This window comes from Pipistrellus kuhlii, unplaced genomic scaffold (assembly GCF_014108245.1).
Source record: "Pipistrellus kuhlii isolate mPipKuh1 unplaced genomic scaffold, mPipKuh1.p scaffold_m20_p_22, whole genome shotgun sequence".
Taxonomy (NCBI): domain Eukaryota; kingdom Metazoa; phylum Chordata; class Mammalia; order Chiroptera; family Vespertilionidae; genus Pipistrellus; species Pipistrellus kuhlii.
The window spans coordinates 1,318,785-1,332,683 of NW_023425521.1; the positions used below are offsets into that span (position 1 = coordinate 1,318,785).

A 13,899-nucleotide genomic window follows, 5' to 3' on the forward strand; every position below is an offset into this window, starting at 1 on the left:
GACGCAGGAAAGGGGAGCATCACGCCCAGTCCCAGGTAGTATGCAAATATGGTGTCACGTGATATCAGACTGAGCGGGGCGGGACCGGGCGTAAGATGGAATCAGACATTGAAATCATCATGGGGGGTAGGGAAAAGTGTCAAACTTTCAGCAGTTGAGTGAGTCCTGGCAAGCATCAAGAAAGCGATACCCTAAAAGAGCACTACTTTTCGTTTAATCTAAAAACATCAGTTTTGAGCTTTCAGGATTTCAGTGCTGCTTTCAACTCCAAAGTATACAAATTAATGCAAAGTCTGCATACATTTGCATGCGATTTGCGTTATATTCGTGCACTTAATGGCTACCGTGCCTCATGTAACACCCACCTTTGTCTTCCTCCATGTTTCCAACTTCGTACTTGGTGTTGGTCCTACCTAAACATACACACACACACACACACACACACACACACACTGCTAGCCTGCAAATTAAATTGAGACTATAAAGAAGCAAAAATTTCTCTTTACAGTCATCCATTTCAAGTCTAGCTCAGTAGAGTGGAAGGAACAAAGTGACTGAAAAACTTGCCCAAATTTGCACAGTGACTCCATTCTAAATCCTGGTCTCCAATGCTCTCTGACCTACAAATCAAAATGAGAATAGTTAGTCCTCAAAGAGAATAAGTAGTTGTGAAAATCACATGTTGGAATATATATGAAGACATTTGATAAAGAAAACAGCATTTGAGTCACTATTAAAATTACTCTTCAAAAGAAAAAAATTATTACCCTTGACACTTATTAACCATGTTCTATATATAGAAAAAGTAAAAGACAATCAACCCTGGACTGTCTGCAGTAAGGGACCATCCAAGTAATTGGACAATTCCCTCCTGATTTATATTTAGCTTTGAACTCTAATTTTGATCTTGCTACAAATTTATCTTTCTATTTTTGTTTTTGCCCAGTTTAATGTTAAAATAAAGATATTCCCTGAAGCTATACTAACTAATCAAGGAAGAGGAGGTAATCTGGGAGCATGTTGCAAGGCAAGAAGAGGTCATTCTGGGATTAAATATTAAAACAGATAATACCCAAAGTGGAAATTCAAGAGTTGGTTGGATATTAAAACCAGCCTACACAGAACAAACTGAGGCAGTGGAACATCCTGAAGGAAGGTTTTCTTTGCAGAGTGTACTCTTGCAGGTTTGAAGGATTTACTACAAGATCTGACATGTGAAATCTTTCTTTATTGACTGGGAAATGCTGTACTCTTTTTCCATGAAGAGGACAACTTTACCAGAGGCAGATAGGAAAGATCACAAACTGATGAACTGTTAAAAACTCATTCTTTATAAATTTAACTCAGTTTTTTAGAAAATCTTCCAATTTAGCACAGCCAGTATGGGTCAATGGTTGAGTGTCAGCCCATGAACTAGGAGGTAAGGGTTCAATTCCAGATCAGGACACATGTCCAGGGTTTTGGGCTCAGTCCCCGGTGGGGAGTGTGCAGGAGGCAGCCAATCGATGTTTCTCTCTCACAGATGTTTCTATCTCTCTATCCCTCTCCCTTCCTCTCTCTAAAATCAGTAAAAAATATTTTTAAATCTTCCAATTTATAACATTCCTCAATTCTAATTAGCTCATCATTTATATACTAGTATAGCCTCATGACAATCTGGAAAAAGAAAAGCATGGATTCTTATTATGGTGCAAGTGGGAAAGCTGGGGCCCAAAAAGGTTAAGTATTTTTTATTCTTAGTTCATGTCCCTATGAGATCTTATTTGACCACACTGCCTCACATCTTCATTAATCATAGTAATGGTAGCATCTAACATTCATTGAGTCCCTTTTTCCATGCCAGGTACATGTTAAGCACTGTGCATACATTATATCATTTAATGCTCATGACCACAACTATGAGTATTATTTATTCTTCATTGAGGCTTCAGAAAGAAATAATATGCCCAAGCCTGGCTGGGTAAGAGCATCATCGTGATATACCAAGGATGGGGGTTCAATTGATCCCCAGTCAGGGCACATACAAGAATCAACCAATAAATGCATAAGTAAGTGGAACAACAAATCTCTCTTTCTCTCTTCTTCCACTCCCTTCCTTCCCTTCCCCTCTCTTCTAAAATCAATTATTTTTATAAAGAAAAGAAATAACATGCCCAAGGTTACTTCAACATCCTGACTTTAGAGCTGAGCTCCTAATCTCTATTCTTGTTAAACTTTCTTATGAATACAGAAGGCTTACTATTTATATTTTACATAAAGAATGTCCAAAGCTGTACATGTGGCTGATATGTTAAAATTACAGTTGTCTAGTATTTTTTACAGATCTTACATATATAATCTCATTAAGTTTTCACAATAGGCATACAAGATAGAAAATGCAGATATTGTCTCTATTTTACAGAATGCTAATTCACAGAGGCTAGATAACTTGCCTAAGATCACCCACTTAGTAAATGACAAATTCAGGACTTATATCCTAGGTCTTTCAACTCAGATTCAAGTACTTTCCCAACCAATACTCAACTTCTAAACCATTGGCCTGCCTGAGAGGATGGGCTAGCTGGTCTCTTGAAATGTTCTTGCCTCACAACTTATTCCATTTTAGGAGCTCTCAATATGTAAATTCTCAGGTAGTCTTAGGAGATACTGAGTGATTTTTAAAATTTTATTCTACCCCTCACTGGTTTGGCTCAGTGGATAGAACGCTGGCCTGCAGACTGAAGGTTTCCAGGTTCAATTCCGGTCAAGGGCATGTACTTTGGTTATGGGCACATCCCCAGTGGGGGCTGTGCAGGAGGCAGCTGATTGATGTTTCTCTCTCCTCAATGTTTCTAACTCTCTATCCCTTTCCCATCCTCTCTGTAAAAAATAAATTTTAAAAATCAGTAAAATATATTTTTAGAAATAAAAATTTATTCAAGAGAGGAAAGGGGAGAGAGAGAGGGAGAAACATTAATGTGAGAAACACTGATCGATCGGTTGCCTCCCATACACACCTCGACTGGAGATTGAACCCACAACATGGGTACCTGCAATGACTGGGAATCGAACCCACCACCTTTTGGTGAATGGGACAACACTCACCAACTGAACCACACTGGCCAGGGCTGATTTTTTAATTATTATTGTTTGAGCCATACAATGCATGATAGAAGTAAAGGCCCTGGAATTAAGAATCATGAAATACTTTGGGCAAGTGGTACCCTTTCTTTATACAAGAATCACTGTTGTAAAGATAAAATGGCATAGTATTGGATAGCTGCACTCTTCCCTTGGAGAGAAGAGTAATGTGAGTAGTCTCAAGGACATGGGATTTAAAGTTTGTTTCAAAGCCAAGTTATGAGGAATTGAGGACCTGGACAGTGGAAGAAGAGGCTGTGGAGGCGGCACAGCTGAAGAATTGGATCTTCTGAGTCCAGAGAGTCCTGGTTCTTCCTGATAAGTTACTGGCAAAAGACACTCAAGTTGACCTAGCTGAAGGAGTGAGAAGGCAGGGAGGCTAGGAGATCCCTGTCCTCTCACTAACCAGGTATCATGTCCAACCAGCTGTCTCTTATTGCTTTCTCTATCACTGATAGCTTCTCCTGGCATGGGCATGATGGGAGGATAAAGACTTCATTCTGAAGATCAACGCCTGTTTCCTCCCATAAAAGAAGCTATAGCTTTGGGACGGATGTGCACTGCTAAGGGGAGATGCCTTGCCTTAAAAAGCATCGTTTAGCTTAAAAGAAACCTTTGTCACCATCCCGTCATACTTATCAACACAACTGTCATTAATTTACTCATCACAAATTTAGTGAAATGACCAATATGTGACACAGAACTAAGCGCTAATCATGTTCAGAGACATGCTCTCTACTCTGGAGTTCACAGCCCAGCAAGTCTTGAAGCCTGTTTGCAGAAGTGGTACTGAGCTATAGGCTATGCTAATTGAGACATGACCTGGTTCCTGTTTTCAGGGACTTTGGGTCACAGGCAGGCACCCATAAACATCAGAAGTGGAGAACTGGCTGAAACCAGTTTGGCTCAAGCCGAAACCGGTTTGGCTCAATGGAGCATTGGCTTGGGGACTGAAGGGTCCCGGGTTTGATTCCGGTCAAGGGTATGTACCTTGGTTGCGGGCATATCCCCAGTAGGGGGTGTGCAAGAGGCAGCTGATCGATGACTCTCTCTCATCGATGTTTCTAACTCTGTATCTCTCTCCCTTCCTCTCTGTACAAAATCAATAATATATATATATATATATATATATATATATATATATATATATATATATAGTGGAGAACTGCATATACCAATACATTGTTTTTCATCTATAAGAGAATAACTTGCCTCAGATGGTTCCAACAGCAAATACTTACTTAGTTCCTTGATCCCAGCCTGCTCTTGGGATGTCCACAGATGTCACAATAAATGGGGATTCAAGGAATTGGAGTTATTTTCTCTACAGGTCTGTATCAGAGGTATAGCCACTCCCCAAGCAGTACTTTTAAGCCCCAAGGGTCTTATAAGTCGTAGGAGTATGAGGGACTACCAAGGATGAAAGGCTGTCGGGAGTGCTGGCAGATCAGAGGGTCAGCAGGGAAGCCTGATCCTGCTGGCTACTGAATTTAAAGAATACTAGGGTTGTCATAGCCAAGAAAAGTTTTCCAGGTGTGAAGGAACCAGTCCTACTTTCAGGGCACCTTGATCCTCACTCTGTGCATTTATGGTACAACAAAAATGGGAATTCCAAATCATCATTTTATGCCCCCAAATCTGATACTCATTAGCAATTGTTCAGCAGAGAATAAAGAAGTTCTGATATTCCTTGATGCCTGGGGGATTGGACTTCTTGGTAAATGTCTAAGTGCTTACGTCTTTGGCCCCCAGGGTTCCAGAATAAAAAAAACAGAAAATAAGATGACGCAGACATACAGTGTCTCTTTCCGACCTACCTCCTTTCTTCAGCTTCTGTCTGAAATGTCAGGCCTCGATCCTCAGGGAATGAGATCCTGAGGAAATGGGGTCAGAACTGAAGGAGCAGAGCAGCCTGAGAGGGATTGGGAAGGAGGGTTGAGGGAATGAATGAGGTTATGGGAACACAGTAGGGAGGCGGGGCCTAGGCCTAAACAAGTCTCCCACTCTGGTGACCTCCCTCTCTATCCCTTCCCTCTGACTCCCAAGGTAACCAGATGGCCTGGATTTTGACCTTCGGGACCTTGTCTGACACATTTTCCCCTTGCTGTGGCCTACCACCACTTTCTGTCCTCTGGCTGAGTTATCTCACTTGTTCATTTTCCTTCATTCTGACTGGATGGCATTGACTCCTTAACTCTTCTTTTCCTCTCTCTTGGTGGCAATTGAATTTTCTTGCTAAACTGTAGCCTTTTTAAAATTAAGATCCCTCATCCTTGGCAATAAAGGAACTGGCAAAAGTTTTAAAACAGGTAAAGAGTAACTGTGGAATCTTAGATATCAATATTTTGGAATACTGGACCTAGTGGCACATTCCGTGAAAAATATGAAAGTTATATTTTTTATAAGCATTGGAATAGACACCAGAGACTATATATGATCTAGTCCCCTCATTTTCAGATAAATTGATGCCCAGTCAAGGCAAGGACTTGCCAGAGGTCACTCAGCCAATCAGAGACAGGGCAGGGGACCAGGGTTCCTTCACCCCATTCAGTGTTGCCTCAAAACATAAATAACTTTTAAAAGAATTCAATAATAGCCGGGACTGGTTTGGCTCAGTGGATAGAGCGTCGGCCTGCGGACTGAAAGGTCCCGGGTTCGATTCCGTGCAAGGGCATGTACCTTGGTTGCGGGCATATCCCCAGTAGGGGATGTGCAAGAGGCAGCTGATCGATGATTCTCTCTCATCAATGTTTCTAACTCTCTATCCCTCTCTCTTCCTCTCTGTAAAAAATCAATAAAATATATTTTAAAAAATTCAATAATAAAATGAGACAAACTACTGATATATGCTACAATGTGGATGGACCTTAAAAATATGCTAAGTGAAAGAGGCCAGATGCAAAAGACCACATATTGTGTGATTATTTATATGAAATGTCCAGAAAAGTCAAATTTATAGAGACAGAAAGTAGACCAATTGTTATCCAGGTGGGGGGGGGGGGGGGGGAGGGGGCAGGGATTACTTTCTGCAAAGAAGCACAATGAAACTTTTGGGGGTGATAGAAATGATCTAAAACTGGAATGTGGTGATGATTGCACAACTCTACAAATGTACTAAAAAACATGTTTAATAATTAATTTTATGGTATGTAACTTACACCTCATTAAAGTGTTTCCAAAAAAGAAAAGGATTTAGATATGCTTATGAACAAGAGATCCATGGTGGATGGCAGACCTGCTAATCTTTTAAAGGAATGTCTCAGGAAACAAATGTCCCTACACCCATGGCATCCCTAAAAGGTCACTGTACAAGATGGAAGATTTGGCTTTGAGGCCTATGGAATACCAGGCTGGCATTTTTCAGTTTTTAAAACTATGCTCCTCTCTAAAATATTTGTTTCCTGAGGAGAACAGGTGTCTTGGTCATCACTCTAATTACTACACCTAGCTCACTGTGACCAGCATGCAGATGTTGCTTTACAAAAAACTCATTAAACTCAAATTCTGCTGCATCATGTGATTATGGGTACCTTCAGGGGCCATCTGGTTTCTGGAGCAGTGCCTTGGTGGGAACAGTTTGCATTCCCCACTCCCGACTTTCGCAGGCCCACTGTGAGATCAAAGTCTTTACAGAGGAGAGTTGGTTTATATACATTCCCAGGAGACTGCGTATAAACCAAAAGGCCCATTTGTCTCAGCTCCTTTTAGACTCCCTCTTCTCCACCACTATTCCCATTTACCTTCTTCACGTTGGCCTCCACAATATAATTACCCCTAAGGCAAGTTTAAGCTACAATATTCTAAACATTATCCATCTGATTCCAGTCCCTCTCCCTTCCTCTCACACTCTACACCAAATCAGACATCAAGTATCATTCCAATTTCAAAAATATTACAAATAGCTGAAACCAGTTTGGCTCAGTGGATAGAGCATCGGCATGCGGACTAAAAGGTCCCAGGTTCGATTCCTATCAAGGGCATGTACCATGGTTGCGGCACATCCCCAGTGGGAGGTGTGCAGGAGGCAGCTGATTCATGTTTCTCTCTCTCTCTCTCATCGATGTTTCTAGCTCTCTATTCCTCTCCCTTCCTTTCTGAAAAAAATTAATAAAACATATTTTTTTAAAAAAAATATTACAAATATAACAGAAAGGACAAGAGGCTTGAAAATTGGTCTGTAGTCTGATTTCCTTTAGATCTAGGATACAGACTCCAGAGCTCTTTTCAGAGCCAAAAATATTATCTCTAAAGGGCTTTTGTAATAATAGATAACTGCAAAATATCACCACAGGTTCTTCCTCCGTTTTATTTCTGTGCCTTGGTTTATGAACTTTCCCTCTCCCTGTAATTCCATCTTCCACCATCTGCTTCAATTTCCAATTAGATCTCACTTCCTCCAAACGTTCCTCAATTGACCTTATGAGGTACTGATGATTCTCTGGGGACTCAGGTGTTCAGTTTGTAGCACAATATATGAGTACTAGCTTATGGGTAACTTTATCATTTCTGCTAAGTCACTTTATATCTGTTGGTCTTTTCTTCCCAATTCTGAACAAAGAGATCCATTTATTCTGGTATTTCTTGTCAGCAACTAGTGCAAACCACTGCATCCGGTACTATTGAATCAATGTTGGTTAAATATTTGACTGTCTCTACAACTAATATTTCTGACCACTCCTAAAAGTTGAGGCTAAAAGTCCTGGAGACTGAAAGCAGGGAAGGCTCCAGGTTTTGTGAGTAAAAAAATTATAGTTAGCCAAAACCTGTTTGGCTCAGTGGATAGAGCATCGGCCTGAGGACTGAAAGGTCCCAGGTTCAATTCCAGTCAAAGGAATGTACCTTGGTTGTGGGCACATCCCCAGTAGGGGGTGTGCAGGAGGCAGTTGATTGATGTTTCTCTCTCATCGATGTTTCTAACTATCTATCCCTCTCTCTTCCTCTCTGTAAAAAAAAATCAATAAAATATATTTTTAAAAATTATAGTTAGGTACAAGGGCTTGGAAGGGTTCTGTGCAAGTAAGAGGGTCTGACACTTAAATTTCATTAGCTTCATTGTAAATCTGTTTCTAACTGAAAGAATGAAGCCTGGTTACATTCCTTTCAACTCTTCAACCCTGATTGAATTGTCTATTCCTGGTTTCTGTCGCAGGGGTCCTCAAATTTTTTAAAGTGGGGGCCAGATCACGGTCCCTCAGAGAGCTGGAGGGCCAGACTATATGAACTACTAATTCCTACTGTAACACCTCGGCTGCGCTCACTGCCCAAAAAACCTGGCGGGCCGGATCAGACTCCTCTGCGGGCCACATGTGGCCCGCGGGCTGTAGTTTGAAGACGCCTGAATCTTATACTCAACACATCTATTCAATGGCTCTGGCTTAACAAAATGGCCTTGGTAGCCAAGTCTCTCTAATGAAAAAGTCTCAAAGGGCTGGATTGACATTCCTCCCACTTAATAACTTGGTGGCACATAAAATATTGCTTTGAAAGGAGGGTTCTCCTGCTATGCATGGTGGAGGGCAAAGACCTTGTACCCAATTCTGGAAGCCTCTGATGGCTCAAAGCCTCAAGGAATTATGTTGTTGTGTAGCAGAAGGGCCTGGAATGTTCCAGTACATTCCACTAGTGGCCTCTGTGACCCCTACTTCTATTCAACTTGGGCAAAGGCCTGGTAGTCTACAAAGTGGCCTGTATTCTGCTGGGGTAGGAGGCAGCTTGGACATGCTTCTTCCATGCCACTCTGATAAAATCACACAAGTTGGCATCTTTTCTGGAAGTCCCACCCAACAGCTGCATCCAATTCTCTGACCGCCTGGATATTTTCCCAGAATATCAAACCAGGGTTTAGATACCAATCCTATCAATTTCTTGGCTCTATATACCCAGTTATTTTTAAAATATATATATTTTATTGATTTTTTTTTTTTTACAGAGAGGAAGGGAGAGGGATAGAGACCTAGAAACGTCAATGAGAGAGAGAAACATCGATCAGCTACCTCCTGTACACCCTCAACTGGGGATGTGCCCACAACCAAGGTACATGCCTTTGACCGAAATCGAACCTGGGACCCTTCAGTTTGCAGGCCGACGCTCTATCCACTGAGCCAAACCGTTTGGGCTCTATATACCTAGTTCTGAATTCTTCCCCAAATAGACCAGAAATCCGGGATTCCTAAACCAGTGCTGTGTCTGCATTCTTCAAAATGCCCAAGGAGCCTGTACCACCTATAGAGACAGAAACCTCAGGGCCCTAGGAAGGAAGGAATATAATCAGGATGCTACAGACCATCTGCCTCTGCTACACAGCATAGAAGAAAACTTCTACTTACCGGGCAGTTACTGTAGGCTACACAATTTGCACACATCATCTCATTTGATCCTCATAGTTATTATACCATACTTAGTGGGTATAATTATTCCCATTTCACAGGCAAGAAAACTGAGGCTCAGAACGGTTAGGAAACCTGTTAAAGGTTATATAGCTAGGGGTGACCTGCCTTCACCTTTACTGTGTATGACCACAACTGGAGGCGGAGTGGGGGTCAGTGGACTAGGTGAGGGGATGCAGATCTAGAGGTTCACTCCTTACCCAGATATTAAAGGTCAGAGAGAGGAATACAGGCCAGCCTAGTCATGCTATAACTTACTCCCCCATCTCCCTGTCACTCCCTCAGCTCTAAACTCTCTAGAACTCTAACTTTGTTTATATGGCAGGGGAGCAGTGCTCAGAAATCTTGGAGGTGAGTCTGGCAGGTTCCAGCTGTTCCTGTTGTGTGAGTCAAACTTTTTTTTTTTTTAAACTTCTCCTTGGCAAAAGCATGTCTGTCCTTCAGTGGACTAGCTAGCCTAGGACCAAATCCATTCCCTTTCTCCAAGCTTCCTATCTCAGGGACGAAAAAGAGAGAGAGAGAGATGGGGAAGTTGGGGGATTTCCATTAAGAATAAACCAGAGAAGATTAAAGTAGGCAGAAGGGTGGTGCTGCCCTTTAAGAAAGCCTGCCTCTCAGAGCTCTGGAGCTGTGAGTCTTAAGAAACTTCTGCAGTGTGCCAGGTAAAGTGAGAAAGCCCTGCCTGGGGTCAGAAAAGGAGGCCCTAGGGAAGAGTTGGCAGAAGGGGGGAAGGAGGTAAGAATCTATCCAGGACTGAAAGTGTGTGTTTGATTCTGAAACCTCCAAAATAAAAATAGCAAAGGGGGTGCTCTCCCTCCAGGGAGCACGCCCATGCCTCCTTCTCTCCCCCACCCCCGCCAGGAATGTTACCATTAGCTTCCACATTGCCAAGTTCCAAGGGCCCTTCCTTTACCTTCATAATTTGTTTCCTAAGCCCATTTCTTGTAGGAATCACTTTTTCTACCTCTGTAATTTACCAAATAAATGTTCTCTTACCAAAAATAAATAAATAAATAAGTAAACAAACAAACAAAGGGACTCACCCCTTGACTTTGTCTCCCCACCTCTAGGATGGGGCAGCCAAGTAAGGGGAACTCTTGCTGGACCATGCTCTCCACTGCCAGCAAACTCTGGCTGCACTGCCCGCCCAGCCTGCCAGAGCACTGCTGGAAAGAGTGAGCCACCACTGTGTTTGGTTGATAAATGATGGGCACCCCTGCCTGCTGCCCATTCTCTCTTTTCTCCCTGCTTAGTTTGCAGTCTTCTGGCTGACAGGGAGCTCTGAAGCAGGGGTGGGGGCAGGAGGGTCATACAGACAGTATTTAATACTCAGTGATTTATGGCAGCTGGAAAGGAAGGAGGGAAGCTGGAGAGGGGAAGCCCCTGGGACTAGTTTCCATGACGCATCCAGCACACCATTGACAAGAGTCAAAAGTATTTTCTTGATGTCTGTGCCTTCAGGCCCAGCTTTAGGACAAGATATAGCCCTCATCTCTCCTGGGGCCCAAGATTCTAATGCCATATAGGATGAGACCAGCAGAACTAGCTGGAATGAGGTGAATATACATCCAAATCCTTATCTTTTTCTTTAAGCCCCACACTGCTGGGGGAGAGAAGAAATAAGTGAGGTCAAGCAGCTCAATGGCTGTTTTTGGAGGATTTATTTTTTTTAATGTACAAGAATTCTTTTGAACCCTCCATGGTTCCAAGAAAAACTATTGGAAATGTCTCTGCTTCAGGGGCCAGGGGGTTAAGTGCCAGGGATGGAAGGCTAAATGCCAGGGGTGCTGGTTGCAGGGATTCTTGGGACTGGGGCTAATGGTCTCCCTGCTGTGGACTCAGGAATACCAGGCCCAGGCTCTGGTTGCCCTGAGAGATGCAGCTATTTTTACTTCTGATTGAAGGGCAACACCTTCTGGGATTTTCCCTTTTCTGGTGAAAAACAGAGTGAATAGGCCCAAAGGACCAAGTGTCTGGAGGGCACCGAAGGAGGTAACAATGTGAAGTAGGGTGAGACCAATGTTTTATGTAGTTTAGAATTTGAGCCCCGCTGGTGGAAAGTTGTATTTTGTGGGAGTTGATGGTAATTGCCTTTCACAAGGATGATCTCAAAAGGTCAAGGGATGGGCCCTGAATAGCCCTAATGCCCCTGAAACAGTCTATTGTATAACTATTGTCTGTACATGTAAAGGAAACCTTCTTGACCCTATTCATACTTTTTTTTTTCGCCTCTAAAGTTTCCCCAAGTGAATAATTGCATACTACTTATCTCCAAAACCAATCTACCTTCTTTAAGCTTCAGTAACAAAATAGTTCAACTGCATTTCTTAAGCTCCTACTATGTGCCAGGCATCATGTTAGGTGCTGTGGATATAGAGGAGAACATGTGTTATTCATCTCTATATCCACAGCACCTAACATGATGCCTGGCACATAGTAGGATAGGAGGAAAAGAATATGGGGAAAGAACATTCCAGGCAGAGTAAAGAATGTGTGCAAAGGTCCTGAGGTGGAAGGTCCAATCAGGCTGCAGCAGAGAATGAGGTTGTGTGGAATGGGCTGGAGAGCTAACCTTGAGGACAGATCACGTGGGACACTGCAGGCCCAGTATGAATTTCAGTCTGTATCCAGAAGCACATGGAATAAAAGTATTTACAGAAGAGCAGATAATGGCTCTTTCCCAGATTACTAACGCTGCTTATACTTGTCTGGAAGGAGATCAATAACAGTCTGAAGAGCTAGGAACTTCCCCAGTGTCCTTGCGTGGTGTGGCTCTGACTGGCTGGCACAGGGAAGGCCCAAAGTTGATGAGTCAAACTCAGCCTTGCAGCCTTCAGGGGAGGGATGGCCCCTGCAGTGTGGACAGAGGGGTAGGGGTGGAGGGTGGGTGGAGTGCTTTGCCTGAGGTATCAGCTCCACAGTGACATTTGGAACAGCCCCAAGACTATGGCTCTTGTTCCTAGATAACTCTATCATGTGTACCCCTATTTAAATGGTCTGCTCATCCTACCGCCCTTCCTATAGCAGCTGTGCTCCCCACCCAATCTGGGGAAGGCTCTTGGATAAGAACTCCGACTTTGCTGAAACCAGTTTGGCTCAGTGGATAGAGCGTCGGCCTGTGGACTGAAAGGTCCCAGGTTTGATTCTGGTCAAGGGCAAGTACCTTGGCTGCGGGCACATCCCCAGTAAGGGGTGTGCAAGAGGCAGCTGATCAATGATTCTCTCTCATCGATGTTTCTAACTCTCTATCCCTCTCTCTTCCACTCTGTAAACAAAAAAAGGCTGCAATCATCTTTAAAAAAAAGAAAGAAAAAAAAACTCTAACTCTACCCAGAACTTGGGGTCTTGACCTGCTGAGTTCAGGTCTCTGTACTGCCTGAAATCATGTACCCTATATTATAAAAGGGTAATATACAAATTGACCCTAAGGCCGAACCAGGAATGACCTGTTGCTATGACATGCACTGACCACCAGGGGGCAGACTCTCAAAGCAGGAGCTGCCCCCTGGTGGTCAGTGCACTCCCACAGGGGGAGCTCAGCTCAGCCATAAGCAGGGGTGACAGCTGCAAGCACAGTGGCAGCTCCTGCCTCCTCTGTAGCCTAAGCCAGCGTTTTTCAACCGCTGTTCGTGCCGCGAGATGTTGCCTGGTGTGCCATAGGTGCAGACAAGACAAGAATTTTATAATTTTTCACTATTTTGTTTACTTAATATTTCATAATAAAGTAATTATAAAATACTTTCTTTGTGTTTATTTGATTCCTATTCAAGAGAATTACTTTATATATAGTCAATATAGGCACAGAGTTAAATTTTTTAACATTTTCTAATGGTGGTGTGCCTCGTGATTTTTTTCATGAAACAAGTGTGCCTTTGCCCAAAAAAGGTTGAAAAACACTGGCCTAAGCCACAGTTGGACATCCCCTCAGGGCTTCTAGGCTGCTGGAGGGATGTCTGACTGCCAGCTGAGGCCCTATCCCCCGGTGGAGGAGTCCTCTCCCGGCCAGTGCACAAATTTTCGAACACCGGGCCTCTAATATTTACATATTCTTGATAGTTTTCCAGAGATATTAATGGAAACCATAGAAGAAGAGGGTTATGATGGTTGGACTCAGCTTTTCTGAAGACCTCTCTTTGCTTCTTAGTCCTAATTTTGGAGAATGTGGTTTGGTGTAGTGACATCTACTGGCAAGACTAGGCAGGTAAGAAAATGACCAGATACCTACTCATCCTCCAGTCATTTCCGGAGTAGTAGGAAAATTATTCTTAACCCCTGAGATAGGTTGAGGTTAGTAACCTCATTGATTAGAGCAAGACTAATTAGTCCAAGTTTGTGGATATGGACCATGTATGTGCTGGTTTGCCTTAAATAGAGAAATGTTCTTCTTAGTTAT

At 42.9% G+C, this 13,899-nt stretch overlaps 1 long non-coding RNA gene across 1 annotated transcript in view; it reads right to left on the reverse strand.

Moving 5' to 3' along the window:
- LOC123652906 overlaps positions 1–13,899 on the reverse strand; it is a 21,275-nt gene continuing 7,376 nt past the window's right edge. The window contains exons 2-3 of the long non-coding RNA XR_006742466.1: positions 4,938–5,032; positions 1–620 (exon numbers count right to left, since the gene is read on the reverse strand). This is a non-coding gene — a long non-coding RNA (uncharacterized LOC123652906). The remainder of the gene's footprint in view (positions 621–4,937; positions 5,033–13,899) is intronic.